Source organism: Miniopterus natalensis, chromosome 1 (assembly GCF_054644295.1).
Source record: "Miniopterus natalensis isolate mMinNat1 chromosome 1, mMinNat1.hap1, whole genome shotgun sequence".
NCBI lineage: Eukaryota > Metazoa > Chordata > Mammalia > Chiroptera > Miniopteridae > Miniopterus > Miniopterus natalensis.
The window spans coordinates 50904265-50930045 of record NC_142081.1 but is presented as its reverse complement, the minus strand read 5'-3'; the positions used below and the strand labels follow the sequence as shown (position 1 = coordinate 50930045).

General features: G+C 38.6%; 1 protein-coding gene and 1 pseudogene across 3 annotated transcripts in view; both read right to left on the bottom strand.

The window, feature by feature from the left end:
- The window catches only part of MYO5A (myosin VA), a 168517-nt gene that overhangs the window by 126278 nt on the left and 16458 nt on the right, over positions 1-25781 (bottom strand). The window lies entirely within an intron of this gene.
- On the bottom strand, positions 21084-21422 carry LOC107546554 (large ribosomal subunit protein eL36 pseudogene; annotated as a pseudogene).

Genomic DNA, 25781 nt, shown 5'->3' with positions numbered 1-25781 from the left:
TGTCAACCCATAAATTAAGAGGTCACCAGTTTGATTCCGGGTCAGGCCCAGATTGTGGGCTCAATACTCACTTGGGGGTGTGCAGGAGGAAGCAAATCCAAGTTTTGCTCTCACATCAACATTTCTCTTCCTCTCCCTCCCCTTCCTCTCTTTCTAAAAATCAATTTAAAAATCTTTTTTAAAAAATGTGCCTTAACAGACACCTCATCAAAGAAGATATACAGCCCTGGCTGGTTTGGCTCTGTGATTAGAGCATTGATTGGCCTGCTAACTAAAAGGTCTCGGGTTTGATTCCTGCCAAGGCAAGTTCTTCGGTTGCAGGCTGGATCCCCCAATCCCAGTAGGGGCACGTGCAGGAGGCAACCAATCAATGTCTCTCTCTCACATCGATGTTTCTCTTTCTCTCTTGCCCACTCTCTCTGAAAAGCAATGGAAAAATATCCTTAGGTAAGGGTTTAAAAAAAAAAAAAAGAAGATATACAGGTGGAAAACAAACATATGAAAATACATTTCACATCATATGTTATCAGGGAAATGCAAATTAAAGCAACAATAAAATAACATTATACACTTATTAAAAAGATCAAAATCTAGAACACTGATAAAACCAAATGCTGGTGAGGCTGTAGAGCAACAGGAACTCTCGTTCACTGCTGGTGGGAATGCAAAATGGTACAGCTGCCTTTGAAAGGCAGTCTGGTGGTTTCTTACAAAACTAAACATACTCTTACCGTATGATCCAGCAATCATACTCCATGGTGCAAGCAACCCAAAGGAGTTGAAAATGTATGACCACACAAAAACCTCCACATAGATGTTTATAGCAGCCTTATTCATAACTGCCAAAATTTGGAAGCAACCAAGATGTCCTTCAGTATGTGAATGGATAAACAAACTGTGGTACATCCAGACAATAGACTATTACTCAGTGCTAAAAAGGAATAAGCTATCAAGCCAGGGAAAGACATGTAGAAACCTGAAAAGGCTACATGCTGTATGAGTCCAACAATATGACATCTGGAAAAGGCAAAAGTATAGAGAGAGTAAAAAGATCAGTGGTTGCCAGGGGTGAAGTTGGGGGAGAGATTAACAGGCAGAGCACAGAAGATTTTTAGGGCAGTGAAAAAATTCTGTATGATACCATAATGATGGCTACATGTCTATGCATTTATCCAAACCCATAAACTGTACAACACCAAGACTAAACTGCAGGATAAGCTGTGGACTTCAGCTGCGTAGAAAGTGCTAATGTAGGTTCTTCAGTTATAGCAAATATACCACTCCAGTGGGGGGATGTTGATAACGAAGGAGGCTGTGCTTGTGTGGGGGCAGGAGGTATATGAGGAATCTTTGTACCTCCCCCTCAATTTTGCTTTACAGCTGCTCTAAAAAAGCTTTACACTGCTCTAAAAAAGCTTTAAAAAATTATCCGCTGTGTTCAAATTTGTAATTTTATATAAATGAGGCCTGCCTTTTTAGATCAATTACAGTGTTGGTTCTAGTGATTATGACAGGAAAACTGGTCCCTTTAATTTTTTTTTCTTTTAAAAATGATTTAATTTTTTATTTTTTTAATTTTTTTTTTTGTTTAAAATGTTACGGATGTCCCTTTTTCTCCCCAATGACCCGCTCCACCCCGTCCCGGTCCCTTTAATTTTTATAGCATGTCTTTTTTTATTTTTCATGTGTGAAGGAATAAGAACTACGTAAATACTAATCACCATGGAAATGTGATTATCAAACAAAAGCAGAGTCCTTGGCTAAAATTCAAAGAATCTCAACTACATCATCTATAATTTGATATATTTATATTCAGCATTTAACCCACCCAGAAAACACCTGCAGGATTTAGGAAAACCCCTAGCTATTTCAAACTCCATTGAGAGTGTGAAGCTTCAGAACCAGAAGACAGCTTAAAGATGATCTAGTCCAAACATCTCCTTCACCAGGAAACTTAAAAATCCAAGGGGCAATACATCTAGACTACAAAGCTAGCTCAGACCAGATATAGCATCAAACACAGCACGCCCTGAGTCCAAAGTCCTGAGGCTCTTTCTGGCTCCCTGTAATCTGCAAGAAACTGTACAGCTGCACAGATAGCAAGAGGAAAGCAAAATCAGGAGCAACTAAAATTACACTTAATTATTGTACAACTTGGTTTCTTATACCCTTTTTCTAATAGAGTTATCATTGGAGACTGCCATAAGAAGAAATCCCATGAAAAAACTTTTTCCTTAGCATCCTCTCCTCCTAGCTTCAACCCTTAGCTGTATACCTTCAACAAAATAAAAAATCTACAGAGCTAGCCCAGCCAGGTGTGGATCAGCAGTTGAGCATTGACCTAGGATCCAGGAGATCACGGTTCAATTCCCAGTCAGGGCACATGCCCGGGTTGCGGACTCGATCCCCAGATGGGGGTGTGCAGGAGGCAGCCGATCAATGACGATTCTCTCATCATTGATGTTTCTAGGTATCTCTCTCCCTCTCCCTTCTTCTCTCTGAAATCAGTAAAGAAATATTTTTTTAAAAAATTTACAGAGCTACAAAGTGCCAAATCATAGCTTCCTTCACATATAACTAAATCCACTTATCCAAATGTATTCATTCATTGGGCAAGTATTTACTGAGTGCTGGCTCTATACCCAGCACAGATCTAGGTCCTGGGATACAGCACCTGCACTAGCAGCTGGGCTTATGCCTGGGTTCCCTTATACCCATCCACTTAGGGTACTGGAGGGTCTGTGAGAGCCATGACATTTAAACATGGGCTGGACCACACTGTACATACTCATGGCACTAAGAGTATTCATACTCATGCCCACTGGCTAACTTCGGAGGTCAGGACTAGCACTTGATTCAATCACACTTATCCACACTGCCAAAATCCTGGTCAGCCGTTATATACTAAAAACCAGGTGGTGTGCTTGTTACTCATTATTGACATATTGCTGCAACAGATGCTAGAAATGGCCTTGCTAGACATTTAGGTAGATGGTCTCTAGCAATGAAACATAATGTTTAATGCAATCATGGATTGCCTAAAGATTCTATAAGATCTTCTATTTGACATTTACCATGACTGATTCTGTTTGGTTCCATAAGTATTCATTATATAGAGTATATTCTATTATGTGTAGTTTTAAGAACTGCGGAAACAAAAATGAGTAAGATGTCATCCTTCCCCTTAGGTCTGCTGATGAGATGGACATAAACAGATAGTCATGCCTGGCTCGTTTGGCTCAGGGGTTGAGCGTCTACCCATGAACCAGGAGGTCACAGTTCAATTCCCAGTCAGGGTACATGCCTGGGTTGTGGACTCGATCCCCAGTAGGGGGCGTGCAGAAAGAAGCTGATCAATGATTCTCTCTCATCATTGATATTTCTATCTCTCGCCTTCTCCCTTCCTCTCTCTGAAATCAATAAAAAACAAACAAACAAACAACCAGATAGTGACTATGATGTGGTAAGTGTGCTGGTGGAGGTATGTACAAGGTATCATGGGAGGCAAATGGAGGCAAACTTCACCCATCTTGGGCAACACAATGGAGCACACAGTGGCTTCCTCAAGGAGAGAGTACCATACATAATAGGGGCTGGAAGGATGAACAGGAGTGAGCCAGGCAAATGGGAGAAGCATGTTCCAGACAGAGACAGCATGAGTAAAGGCATAAAGATGTCAAACAGAATGAAATATGTGTGAGGAAAAATGAGCAGTTTAGAATCACAAAGGCAGGAAATGAGAGGAAACCAGAGGCATACCCAAAACTCTGACCATGAAAGACCTGGCGCACATTAGCGTTCAAAATACTTGTTTGATTAAAGAATTGGAGAGGGCTTTCTTCATGGAAAAGATATGAGCATTTGTCATGCATGTTAGGCATGTTTTGTACATTCATTTTGTTAGAAGAAACAACATATGACGCATCAGTAGAATAATAAGAACATGAGACGCAGTCAGCAAGAACATGGCTCACTCAGCATGATACTTTGAGATGCAGGCATAATAGAGAGGAAGTGGCTGAACAGTTTCAGTATTCTTATGACCACAAGAGAGGAAAGAGCTGGGGTGGGGTCTGCACAGAAGTCACAGGCTGAGATCATATAGAAAAAAGATAAAATGGGGATGCTCAAGGTCTCTGAGTTTGGGAACTTCTTGGATACAGTAACCATCTCCTCCCCACCCCCTAACCCCCACTGCCTAGATACAACCAACATAAATAAACAAAGCATATCTGTGACTCTACCTACTTTCCTCGTGGCATCACATGGAGGAAAGCCTGAACTGGGAAGAAGGAGCACTCATATTCCTGGAGGCGGTTTTGTGTAAGTGGACTTGAGCCCTTCCCTACTGCTGAAGAGGGAAAAGAGGGTATCCAGAGCTGGGAGAAGAGCGTCAGCACAACCCACACGCTAACAATGCCACACTGAAGCACGCAGGAACTCTGGCCCAGAGCAGATTTTTAGTAAGGGTAAGAAAACAAAAGCAACGAGGTTAATAAGGGAGGGAGACACCACAGCTACTGGTCAAAAATTCTATAAATTTTTCATCACACACCAAAAACAACTCAACAACATGAAATTTATCCTTTTAATATCACTAACATTGGTTTTCTGTTCATAATGTATCTTTTTAAAAAAAAATAAAAAGTGAGGCTGTGCATGTATGAGGGCAGGGGTATACAGGAACTCTGTACTTTCTGCTCAATTTTGCTGTGAACCTAAAACTGCTCTAAAATATAAAGCCTGTTGAACAACAAAAAAGCCCATTAGTATAGAAGTTGAAGTAGCTCAAGACTGGGAGCCTGATGTCCATGTTTCTAATCTCCAGCCCGGAACTGTGACTCTGACCCCTTATATCCCTGGACCACCTACCTGTTTTTGTTCCTGCAGGCATGTAACGGTATAAGATTGGGCTCCTGTGATTACAAGGGGCTGAGACTCCCTTAAGCTCATTTGAGTGAAGAATGGGTAGAGCATAAATTAAGAATACAAGGGAAATAAAAGGATAAGTAACCAAAAGAGGACTGAGTCTCACAGAGGCCAAAAATTAAGTTTAATGTTGATTCCAAGGCAGGCCCAGCAAATAGAGATCTGTGGCTTTTCTGATGTATCTGTGGTAATGGGGTCCTCATTATCCATGTGTCTACATCACTCTTCTCTGTTTTATCTTTTCTATACTCCTCAGTTGCAATTCCCAAAACAAAACAACTGAACTTTTGAGACTAGGCAACATCATAAGACCCTTGTCAGCCTGTGAGTGAGCTACCCTTGGGCCAGGGCCACCCCTAGCCCAGTCAGCTTGGTCAAAGAGGGGCTGGGTCATGTGGTTCCTCAGCAAGAGCCTGGAGGGGAGGGACAGTTAGCCTTAGAAGGGACTATAGGCATAGCAAGCACAGTGAATTCATTTATGATACACTGATGACAGTGAGGCCTTGGTAGAAGTCTTGAGATGGAAAAAGTGACATCTGGACGGTACTAGAGACTTAGCAATATAAAAGGTATGTGTGCAAGGTCTTTAATAGTCGAGACACACCTGGACATTTCTGAAAAATCCATTCTCAGCGCTCAACATTCCTTCCCTACCCACTCTAATCTCATAATTTAAAAAAAATATCTGCCCCCACTCTCCAACATCCTATGTTCTGAAGACATTTTAATTGAGCAAAATGATACCTTAAAAGACACAGTGGCAAGTATTTGAAGGTCCATTCCCAAACTAGATTAACCTTCTCCTTAGCTAGGGGTTGTGTCCACATCCTTATCATAGCCCTAACTGTGATTCTTCAACTTTTATCATTGTAACACAGTGATATGAAAGAACAGTCTGGTCTATACAGCAAATGTCACACTGCAGAGATGAGTAGTCCTGACCCAAAGCCTTGCTTCTGGAGGCACTAATCCCTTCTTAAAGCAATTGCAGGCAGCCCTCTCCCAGTCAGGAAGCATCCAGGGTACCTAGAACTCTGGAAGCCTCCAGAGGAAGTCAGTCAGGACTACAGATCACTTTCTTTATCTCTCTTTAAAGATTTGTTAGTATACACTGGAACTGCTGTGCTCCAACACACAAACAAGTAGATGAGAGGTGGAGCAGCTAATTTTCGAAGCCTCATTTTTAAGAAAAATTAAAGTAATTAAATTTACTCATTAAATGACTATACAAGCAGAATCAAAAGTATTCTATGACAATTATAGGACACTGAACATTTTATAGGTGTGCCTTGCTTTTTACACATTGCATTTTCCTCAGTAATATAATTGAACAAGAATGCAAAGAACTGGAACATAAATGGCCCTGGCTAGTTTTGTAGCTAGGGTAGAAAACACACACATCCCTTTAAAAAAAAAAAAAAAAGAATGTGGATCTAATAGCTGGGAAGCAAGGAGGTGTATAATCAGGAGGAAAACACTGTACTCTCCTAGTTCTTTTAGTTACCAAGAAAAGATGTGTCAGAAGATGAATTTTAACCCTGGCCACTGTTTCAGGTTTCACAGGGTTTTACAGATCTAAATATTCCAAAGTGATCATTCTATGAGATGTCATAGAAGACAGAGCGCATTTTTATGTTCCTAAATTAATAAACAACTTTTGGGCAGAACCAAAAACTGTAGATATTTCCTTATTTCTCCAAATATATTCCTTTTTAAACTGAATAAACTGTCTGTTCTCTTGAGTGATCATAATAAAGAGACTGAGTTGAATAATTACAGAACTTTTCATAGCTAAAAAGTAACTAAGTTACTAAAAATGATCTTCACTTCTAATTAATCTTCAACTAACAGTTCCTACTACTTTAAATTACCCATCCTCTACTAATGATCTGTAAATGACAGAATACTAATCTTAAAAAGAGAATAAAAGACAAAAGTTCACTATGTAAAAAAAGATTGTCAGGTGATGAATCATTTAAATATCAAAAGATGTTTTAGAAAAAAACATGTTTTGGTATTGAGTTTGAACAAAGTAGAGAACATTCACAAATACTACTGGAATTAAGAGGACTCCTAGAGAGCTCAAGTTTTCTGTCACATGAGTTAAATAGCTTGTTTAAAAGTCAGTTGATCTCTACATGAAACCTCTGATGAGATCATGAGATTCTGAATTCCCAAAAACAAAGTCTCTTTTTAGAAATCTTACCCTAGGTAGTTCTGATTAATGTTACTGAAATAAAATAAAAAGAAAAACATAAATCAGCATAATCTTTACACTTTTTCTTTCTTTTTTAGATTTATTAAGAAACCTCTTCCACAGATACTAACTATACACGTTTCTACCAAACAAATGTAATTTTACATACCACAGCTAGGAAGTGAAGCAGGCAGACTATTTTTTAAAAAACCACAAACTTTTGGTAGAAAAAGCCCCACAACTTTGAGAAGACAAGAATAAAGACTCTTGCCCTGTTTTTTAGCATTATGGTAATGCTAAATAATTCAATTTCTTAAATCATTCCTATAATAAGCAAATCTATTTGTCAGGCTCTCAATGTTGTTCCTTTAAAAATGCAATGGCAGCTGCTGCCAGTGTGTTAGGCCATACCACCCTGAGGGTGCCTGATCTCCAAAGCTAAAAACACAACGGCAAATCCTTTAGGCTGAACCTTAGAAATGATATCAAGAGCCTGGTATTAAGCAACTACATAAAATTATTTTAAGTTGCTAATTATCACCATAAACAAGCAGTCAGGAGGACACATTCTAGCAACATTTCCAAGGTAAATTGTTTTTCATTTTTATGAATTATTTAAATCACATTCCTCTTCCGTGAGGGTAGGAGTGGAACAGGAGGACCACAGGATAGTCTCTTCTCTGCTTGCCAGGTCCAGGCCTCTTTTTCTGATCAAATGTCAAAAGGAGGTTAGAGAACCAATGGTCCATGCTGACCTGAAGAGCCCTATTATTGGGCATTATTATTCCTGTTTTACAGATGAAAAAACTGAGGTTGGGTGAGGTAAGGTAGCCTGGCCTACTGGCATGCCCCATGGAATAATCAGATGCTCACAATCAAGGCTCTATGGAAGATTCCCCACAAGGATACACCTCTTTAGGCATGCGGGTAAAATAGAGAGTTTGAAATGTCAGCATGGGATTGTGGCTTTCTTAATAATGAATTAGTATGTCTGTTATGTTTGAATGCTTCTTAACTACCTCTTCAAAAGACTTTGTGATAGATTTTTAACCTTGATATTAAAATTTTAGGGCTCTCAGAGAGAAGACAGATTATATGACACAAAACTATCTGAGGTCATGCATGGAACAGTGCACTAAAGTGGATTTTACACTATGGCTTTTCCTGGTTTCAATTTTGTATTATCCTTGCCCACCATTCTTGGGTATTCAGACCCTGTTATATAGTCTTAATTCTTCACTGGTTGAAGGAACTAACGTACTAGTACAGCAAGAGCTCTCAACACCTCTAACCCTCCTCGACCCCACCCCCACTCTCATTACCAAACAGCCCTACTTCAAACAGCCTGCTGAGAGGACCTATTTGGAGCCCACCTTTGGGTTCCAGTAGCACTGGATAATGAGGCAGTACAAAGACTAAGAAGAAAATGTTCTAACCTTGGATGATATCTCTGATTATCTCTGATTGAGAGATATGGTCATGTGTTTCTAAATTCTTAACAACTTCTTTTTAAAAAAAAAATAATATGCTTTTATTGCTTTTACAGAGAGAGAGGAAGAGAGAGAAACATCCACGACAGAAAAACATCCATCAGCTGCCTCCTGCACGCCCCCTACTGGGGATCAAGCCTGCAACCTGGACATGTGCCCTGACAGGGAATGGAACCAGCAACCTCTTTGTGCAAAAGTCATGCTCAACCAACTGAGCCACACTGGCCGGGGCCTTAACTTCTTCTAACATAGCACTTCTATAGCAAAAAGATCCCCATTTTATTGAACATTACTAAATTCCCCAGTTAGCCCTGGCCAGGTGGCTCAACTGGCTGGAGAGTCAGCCCATGCACCAAGAGGTGGTGGGTTCAATTACCAGTCAGGGCACATACCCAGGTTGAGGGTTTGATCCTCGGGGTGTATATGGAAGGCAACTGATTGATGTTTCTCTCTCACATCGATTTTTTTCTCTCTCTCTTCCTTCCTCTCTTTCTTGAATCATGTGGAAACATGTCCTGGGGTGAGCAGTAAAAAAAGGTGTTTTTTTTAATTCCCCAGTTTAAAAAAAAGTAAGAGAGTGAAAGAATAATGGATCAAGTGGATGGTCTTATTACATAATACCCACTAGGCCACAAAACACCAGAGGAGGAAGTAAAAAAAAAAAAAAAAAAAAGCATATTTTTGTAATCTATCCTATGAGTTCTCATTATAGCAGATTATATATATATATGTAGCTGATATCTGTAAATAATGAGTTCTTGGAAACCACATTCTAACATGGAGAGCTGTAAAGCAGTTCATATTTCCCCAAAAGAGCAATGTTATAACTGAGTTTTGAGTTCCTGAGGCTTAGATAGTATATTAGTTGTAGATATGATCAAAGAAATGCCATAAAGCAAATATACAAAATTATAAAACTCTAAAGCAATTTAAAATACCAAAATTATGCTGCTGGTCCTAGTTCTAGGGTTTAAAAAAATACAAATCAATTATACAAGTATTCCACTGTAAAGTACAGAGAAAAGCACACTCTGACATAATACATATTTGATCAGAAAACTGTATGTTTACATTAAACATATAAATATAAGCGAAATGATAAAATGATTGGGATTTGCCCTAAAATACTCCAGAAAGAGAAAAAGTTGGGAAATTGATGAAATAAGGTGTGCAAAATGCTGATATTTGTTTGTTTTTGTTTTTTACCACTTTTTAAAATATATATATTTTTATTGATTTCAGAGAGAGAAAGGGAGAGGGAGAGGGAGAGAGAGAGAAACATCAACGATGAGAGAGTCATTGATCAGCTTCCTCCTGTACGCCCCACACTGGGGATAGAGCCGGCAACCTGGGCATATGCCCCGACCCGGAATTGAACCACGATCTCCTGGATCCTAGGTCGATGTTCAACCACTAAGCCACGTCCGGCCGGGACTGATATTTGTTAAAGCTGTGTACTTAGGGGTTTATTTTACTATTCTCTTTACTTTGTGTATGTTTGAAAAGTTTTCATTTAAAATTTTTAAGAATCTAAACTAAAATGTATAAATAATGACTACTTAATAATTAATAAATACTATTTAATAATTTCTATTACCTTATTAAAACTTAGACTCTTTGAAGAAAAATGAGCTAGATCATAGCACAAGGGAGGCAGACTTAAGGCCATTTTCCCATAGCAAGCAGTTGTCAATAATATAACTGATTTGATAGCCCTGCCCCCACCTCTAAGATGGTGTGATCATACATCAGCAAACCAAAGTGTAAAAATATAGCTGTAGAGGCCCGGCCAGGCGGGGCCAGCAGTTGAGCATCAACCTAGAGGCCCGGCCAGGCGGGGCCAGCAGTTGAGCATCAACCTAGGATCCAGGAGATCACAGTTTAATTCTCAGTCAGGGCACATGCCGGGGTTGCGAGCTCGATCCCCAGTCGGGAGCATGCAGGAGGCAGCTGATTAATGACGGCTCTCTCATCATTAATGTTTCTATCTCTCTCTCTCCCTTACTCTCTCTGAAATCAATCAAGATATATTTAAAATATATATTTTTTTAAAATTAAAAATAAATAAAAAATATATACATAACTGTAGAGAATAAGGCTATACTCTAACTTTATACCATGCATAAAAATTAACTCAAAATAGATCAAAGATCTAAATGTAAGAGCTAAACTTATAAAACTCTTAGAAGAGGCCGACTGGAGTGGCTCAGGGTTTGAGCAACGACCTGTGATCCAGGAGATCGCTGTTTGACTCCCGGTCAGGCACAAGCCCGGGATGCAGGCTCGATCCCCGGCGGTGGGTATGCAGGAGGCAGTGGATCAATGACTCTCTCATCACTGATGTTTCTATCTCTCTCTCCCTCTCTCTTCCTCTCTGTGAAATCAATAAAATTTTATTTAAAAATAAAAACTCTTAGAAGAAAACAGGGGAAAAGCTTCCTGTCATTGGATTTGGCAATGGTTTCTTGACTCTGACACCAAAAGCACAAGCAAAAATAAATACATACATACATAAATAGAACTACATCAAAATTATAAATTTCTCTGCATCAAGGCACACAATGAACAGAATAAAAATGCAACTGAATGAGAAAAAATATTTGTAAATCATATATTTGATAAGGGGTTAATATCCAGAATATATAAAGAATTCCTATCATTCAACAACAAAAACAAAAATGAACAATCTGATTAAAAATAAACAAAGGGCTTGAATAGACATTTCTCCAAAGAGATACACATGGCCAACAGATATGAGAAATGCTCAATATCATTAATTATTAGGGAAATACAAATCAAAATCACAATGAGATACTACGTAACACCCATTAGAATGCCTACTATAAACAAAAAACAGCCCTGGCCAGTATGGCTCAGTTGGTTGGGCCTTGTCCTGTGCACCAGGAGGTCACTGATTCAATTCCGGTCAGGGCACATGCCCAGGGTTTCGAGCTCAATCCTCGGTAGGGGTCATGCAAAAGGAAGCCAATCTGATATTGCACTCTCACATCCATGTTTCTCTCGCTCACTATCCCTTTCTCTTTCTCTAAAAATCAATAAACTATTAAAAAAACAAACAAAACAAAACAGAAAATAACAAGTGATGGAAAGGATTTGGAGAAATTGAAACCCTTGTGCACTGTTGGTGGTAATGTAAAATGGTGTGCAGCTGCTATGGAAAACAGTATGGTAGTTCTTTTAAAAATGAAACATAGACTTATTATCTAATCCAGCAACTGCACTTCTTGGAATATACCCAAAAAAACTGAAAGCAGGGTCTCTCTAAGAGATACTTGTACACCCATGTTCACAGTAGCATTATTAATATCCAAAAAGTGAAAGCAATGCAAGGTATCCATCAACAAATAAATGGATAAACAAAATGCAGGATATACATACAGTGCAATAGCATTCAGCCTTGAAAAGGAAGGAAATTCTGACATATGCAGTGAAATAAACCAGTCATAAAAGAGACAACTGCTATTCCATTTATATGAGAAACCTAGAGTAGCCAAATGAATAGATAGAAAGTAGAAGAGTGAGTGTCAGGGGCTGAGGGAAGTAGAAATGAGGAGTTGTGGTTTAATGAGCACAGGGTTTTAGTTTTGCAAGATGAAAAGAGTCCTGGAGATTGGTTGCACAATATGAATGTACTTAACACTACTGAACTGTACACTTAAAAATGGTTAAGTAGGAAAATTCTATGTTATGTGTGTTTTATTAAAAATAAAAGGTTTTAGTCCGGCCGGGTGTGGCTCTGCAGTTGAGCATCGACCTAGGATCCAGGAGACCGGGGTTCGATTTCCGGTCAGGGCACATGCCAGGGTTGAGGGCTGCGTCCAATCAGTGACCCTCTCATCACTGATGTTTCTATCTCTCTCTCCCTCTCTCTGAAACCAATAAAGATATATATATATATATAAAAGTTTTTAAAAGCATGCATCTGTATTCTAGATGTTTATTAAAAGCCCAAACACACAGTCATTTCAAAAAGGCACATCTCCAAAGATGACCTATGATAACTACATTGGACCCTTGCTGTCAGATTATTCCTATAGAGCTGAAGTAAGAGGAACTTAGTAACTCATTAATTAGGAAGAACCTGGTTACTGAGATACCAAAGGATTCTGTTGCATAGTAAACTAAAGCATGTTGGGGTTTACAGATTTTAAATGTTTTCTGTATTAAGTTTCAAGGCTTTAAAAATAGTAAGATAGACTTTTTTTAAAACTACATTTCCACCTGCATCAAATATCTGATCACCATGGCACTATACCAATGCTAGATAGTTAAAGCTAGCTTTAGCTCAGGGAACTCTGCCAGGGTTAGTACCCAAAAGGCAGGTAATAAACATTAAGCCATGTACTTTTGATTGGATGCTCTAAAGTGCAATGATTCAGGCTTGGAATGTCAGAAGATCTAGTCTCATGCTAATGAAAACAAAGATATTTACTGTTAGAGTCCCTTTTATCCAAGTACTCAAAGTGCTTAGCAAACATTAATCAAACTAAAATTAAGGCATAGCCTCAGGAAAAATGAAGGCATTGGGCTTTCAAAACCCCACAGAAAAAAACTCTAGATACAACTACCAATTTACAGAAAAACATGTTAAACTATACCGAGGCAATATAATCAGCAAAAACAAGACGGGGAAATTCTACAAGATAAATGGCCCAGTTTCTTCAACAAATATATCTCAAGGGAAAAGAGATGGGGCGGGGGAGGTAACCTATAGATTAAAAGAGACTTCAAGAAATATCAATCAACTGCAGTATCTGAAACTTGATTCAAACAAACTATAAAAAGATTACGACATTGATACAATTGGAAATGCAGTGACTGACTCGTCATTTGATGATGGTAAGGAATTATTATCACTATTTTTATGTATATATCACATATATACATACATATATATTTAAAGTACTTGTATTAGAGATACTGTGTCAGGGATTCCTAAGACCACTCCGAGGTTCACTGGTTTCCTAGGAGGGTTCACAGGACTCAGTGTATACTATACTGAAGGCTAAGATTTATTACAGCAAAAGGATACAGAGCAAAATCAGCAAAGGGAAAAAGTACATGGGATAAAGTCTAGAGGAAACCATGTACAAGCTTCCAAGAGTCTTCTACCAGTGGGGTCACTAAGGATGTGCTTAATTCCCCCAGCAACAAGTTGTGACAATGCTGTCTACCAGAGAAGCTCATTACAGGCTCAGTGCCCAACGTTTTATTGGGGGCTGGTTATACTGGCTCACTTTATCTAGCATGTACCAAGATTCCAGGCTCCTGGAAGAAAAGCAGGAGCTCAGCATAAATCATTTTGTTTGTACAAAAAGCTTAGGCACAGTGAGACATTGTCAATTAAGGTGGTGAGAACCCTCCCAAAAATCTAAGCTCCCAGATGCCAACCAAGGGCAAAACTTGTAAGCAAGCCTTTCAAAGAATAGCAATCAGACCTGATATGGTAACTCTTTTCTGCACAGATACATACTGAAATATCTGGATGAAATGAGAATATGTCTGAGATTTACTTCAAAGCAATATGGGAGGGCAGAAGTGGATGCAGGTAGATTAGCCATGAGTTGATTCTGTTAAAGCTGGGGAATGAGTACATGGGAATTTACTGTACTATTATTTCTACTTTAGTATATGTTTTAGATTTTTCCACAATAAAAAGGTTTTTTTGTTTTAAATCATAGCAGAAAACTTAAAGCCAGTGCTTAGGCTGTTAATCAACAGGGCTATGTGTTGGTGGGGATGAGAACTGGAGCTTGTAGAACCCTTGGGCTGCTGCCGAGGTCTGAGGGAGGAGAGGTTGTCCCAGGCCACGTGTGAAAAGGCTTGAACCTTGGCACTCCAGTCAGTCCACATGTTCTTGGAGACATGGTCAGAAAGGGTAGCCTCTTCGCCAAGGCAAACTATATCTCAGAGCCAAATATTTGAGAGAGATTTAATTGTAGTCACAGATTAAGTAGCTAACAAATGACTTTAAACAACCTATAAAGTTCTATAAATCAGATTTATTATACTTTGAGTCATTAATTGCTAAACCATCAAATAAATATGTAGCTGCTCCTTCCCACAGCACACTAACAAAAAATGAAAAATGTTTCTTCCATTTCAAAAATATATTCCTTAGCACTGAAACATGCTACTCACATAACATTATATACTGGAAGACATTAGCCTAAGAGTGACTAAAACCTTGGCAACAAGTTCCAAACACCAGCACTCCTGAATATTCTGACTCACTGCTACACAGCCTCCACAGACACCATTAAATTTTGCTTTACTTAAATGAGGTACACAGGAGAATACAAAGAGGTGGGGGAAGTATGGGCACAAGTATATGCTGTCCTCTGAAGCTACAAATAATCTCTAGTTAATAGTAAATTATTTGTAACACAAATATAATGAAACCATGTTTTAGCTTGTATTATATAAGGGTGGGGAAAAACAACTAAAAGTCCAAGGGAGAACTATCAGCATAACAAGCTTCACCACCTGGCCCCTCATGCCAACACCCACAGCATGACAGCTCAACCTATATTAAATGGAAAAGAATGACGCAGGGAGGACCCACCCAAAGCAATTACAGAGACTCACACATCTTCCCTCTCTTATGTTAAGAAAATACTTGTTCACCTCTGAGTAGTGCCATCCCTGGTCTCCAAACAAAAAGCATCTTTGCCTATCATTGACTCACCATCAACAAAATGTTCCCTATTAGCGAGGATGGCTTTTCACAAATCCATCCACACTCATCCAACTGCCAATAACCAAAAGCATATGATGAAATCTCTGGGCTTGGGACCAGAACAAAGCCTACAGATGTACAAGGGACCAAGGGTCTCCTTGATTCTGTACTAAAACCCACAGATCTTTCCTGCCAATGGAAAAGCATAGCAACTCCATAAAGCACATCATCATCACTTAGCACTGTTACAAACGTAGTACACTATTTAGTTACAGAGTTCCTTCAAGATAACTGTTATCAAGATAAAAGTTATTCTGATTAAATAAAAGATAGAATGCTATTTTTCTTATCTGTTATCTAGGTGCCAAGCTCTAGGCAAGTGCTAATGCTTCTGTTGAATTTATTTCTATGAGCACTTCAATACCTAGAAAACCAACTACTGCAGAGACTTTCAAATAAATGTTAATGGTTGCCCTGGCCAGTTGGCTCAGTTGGTTGGAGCATTGTCTCATGCACCAAAGGGTTGTGGGTTCAATTCACAGTCAGGGCACATACTTAGGTTCCAGGTTTGGTCTTTGGTTGGGGCACGTATGGGAAGGTGATCAATCGATGTTTCTCTCTCACATCAATCTTTCCCTGTTCTCTCTCTCTCTCCCCCTCCCTCTCTCTCATCAATAAGCATATCCTAGGGTGAGGATTAAAAAATAATTAAAAAATAAAATGGTACACTATTTCTGGAACGCAATTTAAAAATACAAAGCGCCTTAAAAATATTCAGTAATTCTGTCTTTAGGAATTGATTCTATGAAAATAGTCCAAAACACAAGTAAAAATGTATTTTACAAATACTCATAACAGCATTATTTATAATACCCAAACCACTGAAATAACTTAAGTGTCCAGAAATAGAGCAAAAGTTAAATAAACTATATCCAATCCATATGATAATCTAAAAAATAAATAACTTTAAATAACAAGGAAAAATGTTCATGTCATAAATAGGGAAAAGAGCTGCATAGAAATATATATAATAATCTTAACTATATAAAAAATATAAAAATATGAATGAAAAAGCTAGAGAAGGAATGTTTAAGTTTGAGTTGTCCAGAGAGCACACTGTGAGGTGGACATTAGTACAGGATACAGGCAGTTTATGGGGAGTGCTCTTGAGATCTACAGCTTCAGAGGAAGGAAAGGAAGCATGACACAGCAGGGAGAAAAGGTGAACTGCAATGTAGACCTAACAAAGGTCTCAGTTAACCCTACGTGGAGCTGTGAAGCTGGAATGACCCCTAAGAGTTGTCCTGAGTTGCCATAACGAGGCTGGACTTACATATATCTTTATCAACCAGTCACTAGATGTAGGCTGCTCCAGAAAAGAGTGTGACCTTGGGCTAAATGGTTCTTTCAAGCTGAGAACATTCTCAACAACCTTGCAGCATCTGAGAAGTGGGAGCTGGGAAGTCCTAAAAGACAGACCTGGACAGTGTAGCACAGTATCAATAACAGTATATCTAAAAGTTAGCATTAGTTGTCTTTGGTGGGTAGTTTTATGCTGTGTTTTGTCTTTTTAATTCTTTACGAGGGTCTTCTGTATTTTCCAAATTAAAAAAATAATTAGACCCTGTTTTAATAACAGGTTTTAGAAACATTTATACCCAATATACTTAGAGAAATAAATGTGCTTAAAAGGAGTAACTATAAATATATAGAAAATTTAGTTATAGAAAAACACATATATGTATGGCAAAGTTTTGGTTATTTAAAAAACCTAAACACATTCAAATATGTCTCTAAGAAACATTATTATAAAAAATGCAAAAACAATGCTTTCATAAATAGGTCACAAGTTGAATACTAGTCAAAATTAAGTTTTCCCTTTGTACTCCACACAACCAACAAAAATGTGAAAATTCTAAAAATATTAGGAAAAAGCAGTTTGTCTTTAAAAATGAAAAGCTATTTTAGGGCTTACTTCACACCCACTTACATGCAATGCTGGGTTATACATCTTTGGTATGATTGATAGCTGATAAAATTTTCATAAATTGTTACTCCTGCATCTGCATAAGAAAATGCTTACAATATACACTTAAAAATAGTTTAGCGAAGGACTTCTGGTTCTAGATATGATGGAGTAACTTGTATCAGACTGACATTCTTACTGAGAACAACTAAGAAACTGGATAAAATGCAAAAATACCCCAGTAGATTGAAGGCGTTCGACAGTAACCAAAGAAACACGATTTGAAGGACCAAGAGTCCAGCAAGAAGGGAAATAAATGCACTTAGGTGAGCTCTACATATGCATCTTCTTTTTATTCCTCAGGTCATTTCCCAATGCACCTTATGGAAGCTGAGTGTCCACCCAGAAGTTATGGCAGTCTCACTGGTCTAAGAAGACGAAAACTGGCTATACCACTAGCCTTAAACTCCATGATTGGAGGGGGCCAGAATCTTGGAGAAAAAGAGCAGGCCCCAGTTGCCCACACTTTCCCCTTGAAGCATCTTTTTAATTTCTAAATTGTAAATGTGCAGGAAAAGTGGCTAAGAAACCAAGCAGAAAGCAATCATAAAAAAGATAAACAGGGCCCAGCCAGGTGTGGCTCAGCTGCTGAGCATCAACCTAGGATCCAGGAGATCAGGGTTCGATTCCCGGTCAGGGCACATGCCCGGGTTGCAGGCTCGATCCCCAGTGAGGGGCATGCGGGAGGCAGCCGATCAATGACAACTCTCTCATTATTGATATCTTTATCTCTCTCTATCCCTTTCCCTTCCTCCCTCTAAAATCAATAAAGATATATTTAAAAAAAAAAAAAAAAAGCTAAACAGGTAAGTAGAAATTTAAGCAACTCAAGTGATGAGAAAGCAAAAATCAGAGTTCAGGGCCAGTAAGAAATAAAGGTCTGGTGAATATATCTCAGCATTCAGTTGAGATCCTTAAAACATATGCTAAAATTAAGGCCAAACTGGAAATTGACTGCCCTTCTAAAGCCTGTAACAGAGTGAAACATCTCGATCCCTAATTGGACAAAGTTATCAGTCTGGCTGCCAGAAGAAAATTAAATCATTTCTGAAAAAAAGATATCATCCAAAGCATCTATAATTTTTCATATAGAATGTGCTCCATTCATTAAAAAAGTAGTGAGCATGACAAGAAAAAATACTAAGTGGCCAAAACCAAGAGAATAAATAGCCGATAGAAAAGGAGACACAAGCGATGTAGATACTGGCATGCTCAAACACAGACTTTAAAAATAACTATGATTGCCCAGCGGGCATGGCTCAGTGGTTGAGCATCAACCTAGGATCCAGGAGATCGAGGTTCTATTCCTGGTCAGGGGGCTCAATCCCTGGTGATGGGTGTGCAGAAGGCAGCCGATCAATGACTCATCATTGATGTTTCTATCTCCCTCTCCCTCTCCTTTCCTCTCTGAAATCAATAAAGACATTTTTTTTTAAATAACTATGATTAATATATTTTAAAATTATGCAAATAGTTAATTTTACCAGTGAACTTGAATATTTAGAAAAAGCAAACAGAACCTTACAACTAAAAAATACAATAGCTAAAATCAAGAGTTCAGTAAATGGATTAGACATGGCAGAAGAGAGGATTTGTGAAGTGAAAGATAGGTCCACAGAAAATCACCATATTGAACCAAAAATAGAAAAAAATAAAGTAATAGAGAAAAGAAGTCCAGAGACATATGAAATAAAGTGATACTGTCTAAGTAATATGTAATTGAATCCCAGAAAGACAGAGAGAGTAAGGCATAACTAACATTTGTAGAGGTACCGGCCAAATGTTTTCCAAAACTAATGAAAAACGTTAAGCCATAGCAAGAAGCTGTAGGGCCCATAATGGAATAAATGAAAAGAAGACCACATACAGATGCATCATAGTGAAACTGCTGAAAACCATAAACACAGGGCCCTGGCTGGTGGGGCTCAGCTGGATGGGATATCATCCTGTGCTGGTTAGATTCCCACTCAGAGCACATGCCCGGGTTGCCAGCCTGATCCCTTGCAGGGGGCGTGCAGGAGGAAGCCAATCAATGTTTCACTGTCACATTGATGTTTCTCTCTCCCTCTCCCTTCCTCTCTCTCTAAAAAAATCAATAAAAAATATTTTTTAAAAACAACCATAAACAAAGAGAAAAGCCTTAAAAGCAGCTTATGGAAGGTGGAATTGGGGTGGGGGGATGTTTGAGATAGTGAGTCTCAACAAATTTCAAAGAACATACAAAGACAACAGAGTAATTTCAATGTCTGCAATGGAATTACGCTACTAATCAACATGAGAGAAAGAACTAGAAAACTACCAAATTTCTGTAAATGAAGCAATATATTTCTAAATACCCATAAGCCAAAGAGGAAAATAAGAACATATTTTAAACTGAATGATAATAAAAATTCAACATAAAAACCAGAGGAATGTAAAATACAGCATAGGAAATATAGTCAATAATAAATATTGTAATAATTCTGTATGGTGTTAGATGGGTACTAGATTTATCAGGGTGATAACTTAGTAAAGTATACAATGTCTAATCACTGGGTTGTACATCCAAAACTAATATAATATTGTATGTCAACTGTAATTGAAAAATTAAAAATGATTTTAAAAAACAGGAATATAGCCAAAGTTCTGCTTTGAGGTAAATTTATGTCCTTAAATCATATATTACAAGAGAAAGCAGGCTCAAAATCAATATCTAAGCATCTATCCCCAGAACTAGGAGGAAAAAAAAAATTAAACTCAAAGAAAGTAAAAGAACAAACATAAAGACAAACACAAAAATAATCAACAAACTAGAAAATTACTGTACAATAAAAATCAATAAAGCCAAAATTTAATTATTTGAAAATACTAATACAATTATTAGATACTAGCTTTATAGTATCTAATAATGTATGTAACAAGTCCCTATTGTTGGACATATACATTGTCTCCAATTGAATACACTATTCCATAGCACTGCAATTACCATCCCTGTACTTTTCATTTATACTTATTTCCTTAAAACAAATGTTTATAAATATATTACTTTTGGCTCAAAGGGTGTAAAAAATTCTAAGGCTTTTTATTCGAGTATTACTTAACAGCCCTAGAGAAAGACTGAACCAATTTACTCCCACTCAGTGTTAATGTCCCTAAGTGACAAGTATAATTTTTAAATATATTCATCAATTTGATTAGTAAAATAATAATATCCCATAATCTTAATTTGCATTCCTTAGGTTACTAATGAAGCTGAAACACCTTCTCAGTGTTTTGCGGCTATTTAAGTTTCATCTTTTGTGAACTGCCTATTAGTGTTACAGTATCTACATTTCTACTAAGACATTAGTCTTTTTTATAGATTTTTATTACTTTTTTATATATTAAGGATATTGAGCCCTTAATCCAAAAATTGAAAATATGTTCCTATTCTATCAATTTGCCTACTAATGTCATTTAGAGCATTTTGTTTTGTTGTTGTTGAGAAGTTTAAATTGTTTAAATTCTTGTCAACTTTTTTCCTTTACGGTTTGCCTTTCATTTGATGTTTGCGAATACTAGCCCTATACCAAGATTACTATGTAAATAACCACCTGTATTAAACCCTAATGGAAAAGCATGGGTAAAAAATGTAATGAATCTCTACAAATAAATATCTGGCTGGCCCAAGAATGTAGTCTAAAACTCTATAAACTGTATCAAAGATAAAATATCTGAGATGCTTTTTTTTTTTTTCCCAGGTTTCTGAACAGGTTTTATTAGACATGGAATGGGGGCTTAGTCCTTCTTGGCTGCTGCCTTCCTCATGGCTGCAAGGACATTGCTCAGCTCCTTCTTTTCCTCTTGGCATGGATGTGTGTCCCTACCCTTTTCTTGATGAATTTCAGGGCCCTCTTGTCCTTAGAGACCTTGAGCAGCTCCATGGCACGCCGCTCATAAGGGGCAAACCCACACACCTCTCGGATCATGTCCCGCACGAACTTGGTGTGCTTGGTGAGGGACCCGCGGCGACGGCTGTGCCTCGGCTTGCTCACGTTCTTGGTTACCTTGTGGCCCTTGTTGAGGCCCACGGCCATGGGGTAGCGCAGAGCCATGGCTGCTGGTGCTCAATGGCTGCCTCGGCGGAAAATATCTGAGATTCTTAAAAACCCTGGAGATACTATTGGATTTTAGGCTCTGTGAGGCTGAGCCAGAATAGGGCAAAACTGTGATGTAACTGAAATTGTTTTAGGTGGCCCAAAGTTAACTTGTGCCCGCCCTTCCTTCCTTCCTTCCTTCCTTCCTTCCTTCCTTCCTTCCTTCCTTCCTTCCTTCCTTCCTTCCTTCCTTCCTTCCTCCCTCCCTCCCTCCCTCCCTCCCTCCCTCCTTCCTTCCTTCTCTCTTTCTTTCTTCTTCACCTGAGGATATGCTTTTTGATTTGAGAGAGAGAGGGAGAGAGGAGAGAGAGGGAAGGGGAGAGAGAGAGACAGAGAGATATGAGAGAGAAACACTGATCAGTTGCCTCCCATATGTGCCCTGACCGGGGACAGAACCCACAACCTTTTGGTGCACGAGATGCCACCTGGCCAGGGCAACTTGTGCTTTTTTTACTTAATATATCCTGGATATCTATCCATATAAATATAAAATGCTGTTTATCTTTTTTAATGGCATCGGTAAAGTATATATGGTAAACTAAATACTGATTTTTAAAAAATTCACAAAACACAAGACAAAATGGATTCTAATATGATCCAAAGCACTCCGAGTAAAACTGAACAACAGAGTGCAGAGGAACTTCAAAGTGGAGCCTGGATTACTCCTATCACTGTAAATGAGATCTGAATCTGACAGTGCTGCAGTGCAGCCCTCCCCCATCTGCCTATAGTGCCTTTCTCACTCTGTACCAGAAATAATATCTCCTCTGACCATGCTGTGTCTACAGAAATGTGTTATCAGTAAGGCCAGTCTTTTCCCAGAGAGGCTATCAAGCTTGTTGATCAATGAAAAGGACAGATGAACGTATATGGGAGCTTGTGCATGTCAGCCTCTGTTTAAGTATAATTACCTCATTGTGACATTCACTGGTAAGCAATGTTTTGGTTTATTTCTTCAGTTATACAAAGAATTAGCATTTTCTTTTATGATTAACTTTAAAAGATGTAAAAGAGGCATTGCTTTGGGAGTGTCAGCAAATGGTAAAATTTAAGTAAGAGCAATTCCTCAGTGGGAGGTGTTACCATCATACTCATCTCATGATATGGTCAAGCTTTCTTAATCTTCTAACTACCTTTTTCACAAGAGATCTTTGTATTTTCTCACCTGTGTTCCCTTCCTTGCCTACTTCTACTTTAAATTCTCATAAAAGATGGACAAACTTACCAAGCATCTTAATACCATTAGATAATCTAAAATTTAACAGGACTGGATTAAGCATACAATTGGCATGGCTTCATCATAAACTGCACGTAAGAGTTGAAAGGCCAAGTGGAAGTGAAGTTCAGCACTGAAAGGGCTTTTAATGATTGCAAGGAATTTTTCTAGGCCTTCAAGGGATGCTGCTGCTGCTTTGTCTTTTTAATATCTTGTTCTCTCCTTCACTCCTTGAAATTCAAGAACATTGAGTGAGCTTCAGGAACCACAACACTCGCTGGAAGACTGGCATGGTCTCATCCAGTTTTATTTTGTTTTGTTTAAAGGATAGTTTATTGATTTTTAGAGAGAAAGGAAAGGAGAGGGGGAGAGAGAGAGAAACATCAATGCAAGAGCGTAATGTCAATCAGCTGCCTCCCGCACGCCCTTACCAGGGACTGAGCCTGAAACCTGAGCTTGTGCCCTGACCAGAATATCAAACTAGCAAACTTTCGGTGCACGGGAGGACTCCCAGCCAACTGAGCCACACGGGCCAGGGCTGGTCTCATCTTCTCATTGTCTTCCACCCACTCACTTTCACTCATACCCAGCTTTTACCTTATTGAAACTCAGGTTGCTCAGCCTGAGGAAAACAAGAGACTTTTAAAAACCCTAAGTAATGTGGGAAAGGGCTCAGGAGGTAGCCAGAGAAACTAGAAATTACAACTAGGAATGGATTATTAGATATTGTTGCCTATGTTTTCATTTATTACTTATTTACTTATTTCATTGATTTCAGAGAGAGGAAGGGAGAGGGAGAGGGAGAGAGAAATATCAATGATGAGTGAGAATCATCAATCAGCTGCCTCCTGCACACCCCGCACTGGGGATTGAGCCCACAACCCTAGCATATGCCCTGACCAGGAATCTGTGACCTCCTGGTTCATAGGGTGATGCTCAACCACTGAGCCACGCCGGCTGGGCTTGCTGTCCATGTTTTTCAATGTCAAAAGCATGTCTAGAATTCATTTTTCACCTCTTGAATTCTTTCATGTTTCCATGTCACTTGTATTTATTTCGTACATAAATAACACTATACAAATCTCCCAAGTTTATATTAACTTTATATTAAAGCTGCTACATCTTGTTTAAGTTAGAAATGCTTTCAGCTACAAGAACAGAAAAGTCTGACTAAGCAGCTTACACTATTAGGACTTTAATAATGTATAAAACAAGAAGTGCAGAGAAGGTTATCTCAGGGTTGTTCTGACAGCTCATTAACATCGTTAAGAACCCAGACTAACTTCCTGTTCTACCTCCTTAGCTTGTTAATTTTCCATTCTCAGGCTCATGGCCTCATGATTGCAACTTTGCTGTAACAACTCCACACATATTCCACACTTAAAAACAGAAGAAAGAAGGGGATATGCATCCAAACTGTTCTATTGCTTCTGTTCCTTTCATCAGAAAAGCACTTCTGTTTTTCCCTGTAGAGGCCCTCTAGAAGATTTTTGGTTATATGACATTAGCCCAAACTGAATTATACAACTAGGTCTATCTAACTGCCGTGAAAGTTAGAAAAAGGAGTCTTTTGTCTTCCAGACCTCTATACTGGCAAGGGAAACAGGGTTGGGACAGATTCAATCTAATGTATGACACATATCTGTATTACGCATAAAGTGCTAGTTACGACAGTTAATTACAACTGGGTGCAGGACCTTTAAGAGCCCTGGTTTAGAATAAGTTCCTCTTTCTGGCAGAAAAGAAGGTTGAGAATGCTGATGAAGGAGACAAATTAAAAAGGGACTGGGATGGCCCTAGCTGGTTTGGCCCAGTGGTTAGAGTACTGGCCCATGGACTGAAGGGTCCAGGGTTTGATTCTGGCCAAGGGCACGTATGTGGGTTGCAGGCTTGATCCCTGGCCCCTGCAGGAGGCAACCAATCGGTGTCTCTCTCTCACAGCGATGTTTCTCTTTCTCTCTCCCCCCTTCCACTCTCTCTGAAAAGCAATGGAGAAAATATCCTTGGGTGAAGATGAAAAGAAAAAAAAAGGGACTGAAATGAAAGCTACAGCTATGTCATAGGGTGCTGACAATGCTGATTTGCAGACAGATTACAACTGAAAGAGTATCTCTAGCCAAACCCTATATAGAATGAGGGAAAATTGTATTACTGTGCACAATTCATGTCCTGAAACCTTAAGAGCATGGTAAGGAGAGATCTCTCTGGGGCTATGAAATTTTTTTTTTTAATGTGTTTTTTATTGAGTTTTTAGAGACAGAGGGAGAGGGAGAAAGAGCTAGAAACATCGATGAGAAAGAAATATCAACATTAATAGGCTGCTTCCTGTACACACCCTCATGGGGATCAAGCCCACAACCCAGGCATGTGCCCTGACTGGGAATCGAACCAGACCTCTTGGTACATGGGTCGATGCTCAACCACTGAGCCACACTGGCTGGGCTGAAATTTTTTTATTTTTTTTTTTTTTAAGGAAACAAAGTTTTACAAATCATTTAAAATAGACAAGCCAATAATACCAGCTAAGAGTTAACACTGATGAACTCCATTATGATATACAAAGTACTGAGCTATGAAAGCCTCAACAGAAAGTAATATACATATTATTTTCACTAATTTTCCTATAGTCACACAGGAGGAGCTCAACCTAACACTGGAGATCATGCTTTTAACCATATCACATTACTCTCTGTTATTTTACGTGTTCTCAGTATTTCCCATTCATTTTATGTATATGTTATTTATTCAGATTCGTAAAGTTTAAGTCTTGTTTATATATTGTAAATAGTCTTTTCTCTACTTTCTCTTCATAGTGTATCTGGCTCACACAAATCCTAAAGTGTCAAAAATGTTTTAATCACATCTTTCAAAAACCTAGTCAGGTAATCTAAACAGATTTTGTAGCTAGTTTTAGAAAGCTTAGGTAAAAATTACAACTAATCTGAAGAAACAGCCAACCAGACAAAGACATCACAACACAAAGATAATGTACAAACAACAAAAGTAGAAACATAACTATGCATCTATATTAGTCCTGTTTGTTGTAATCCCTCCTGTTTCATCTACTCTGAGCTTGCTATCCCTACCGCACAATGCCAATACTATTTG